Below are 1419 nucleotides of genomic sequence, written 5' to 3'. Positions count from 1 at the left end.
TCGCGGCTGAAAGGATAACTAATCTACAAGTTACTTCCAATAATTTGCAATTTGCAATCAAACATTAATTAAGGTGTATAGAATTGTCATCTAATTATCATTCAAGAAAAATGAAAATCAGAACTCTCTAGTCTTTGCTTTCTCCCCTGGCTGGCTGGTCTTTCATATACCGGATCCGAAATAATTAATGTCCATGAAACAGAAGAAAGCGAACATGACAATACTTGATTAGCAAGTCCTAATCGGAATGACAATAGGGACTTTAAGCAAATCGCTACGGCTGGCGCTGATACGGCTGCCGGAAGTAAATTTCTCCCAAAATGAGACACTGCGCATGTACGTCGGTTGCATCCAGCCGTAGTGTGAAATCTGACTACGTGAGTCGCGATGTTTTGCCGTAGTGGTTACTACGTCGGGTTTATTTCGCTTCTCTGGCCCGTTTCAACGGACATCTCGGCATTTTAAGAATTCTATTGGATACTATATCCTTTAAAGTCAATTTAAGTCAAGGATTGTGTCAAGATTGCCTCTCATAAGCTTGTAAATCCGTATTATGAACTTACGATGAGTTTTGGCAAAGGTGTTGGAATGGCGAAGTGAGTCAAGTGAAATATTCGTGTTCAGCACAAGGTTGTTTTTCTTCGGTTAAGTTTGCTTTGAGGATTTAGTAAAGATGTTTTATATCTGGATACTATACGATGCTATTTTGCTGCTTTGAGTATAGATATAAGTGTCTTTTTCACTCGATATTCTTTGAGATATTTGTCTCCGAAATTGTATATTTCATCCATCAAATTGTTGTTATTGTACAAGGTGTATAGCATTTGCTTTTGCTCAGAAATAATCTGTTCGTCCTAGCACGGCGAACAACGGCCATCGTCCTTTCAGCGAAGCCATTTGACTGTAAGAAACTAAATAAAAGAGATTTTTAAACTCCTTAGCCCATGTTTCCTTGTATTTTGCTTTGCTAAACTCAAAATTTAGCAGACCACCGAGACGTACTCTCCCCAGACTTTTTCAGTCACGGCAGCCGTAGTAGCACCATCCGTATTGATTTGCTTAAACTCCCTAATGGTTCTTTAGTCCGGTATGTTAATGTCTATCCCCCTTGGTTAGGTTAAGGCTTGACCCTAGCCTCATAAGTGAATTTGTATTGTGCGATGACTTTCTCGTTGCCGTCGTCGTTGCTTCGGTTCTCTGAAGCCTGTTCCTTGTATCACATATTTCCCCTAAACCCAGCTAAATAAGTAGATATTGGGTACATTAAACCCACAAGGACACGTAACCAATACATCAAATCAACTCCGTTCATTGTTAGAACTTCCAAGAATCGTGTATATTACACCATTGCTTAGTCCATGGTGCCCTAAACACCTAAGATGACATTACGGAGAACCCGGTTTGCAAATATCAACGCTC

The sequence above is a fragment of the Montipora foliosa genome, chromosome 12 (assembly GCF_036669935.1).
Source record: "Montipora foliosa isolate CH-2021 chromosome 12, ASM3666993v2, whole genome shotgun sequence".
Classification (NCBI taxonomy): Eukaryota; Metazoa; Cnidaria; class Anthozoa; order Scleractinia; family Acroporidae; genus Montipora; species Montipora foliosa.
This window is presented reverse-complemented; position numbering follows the sequence as displayed.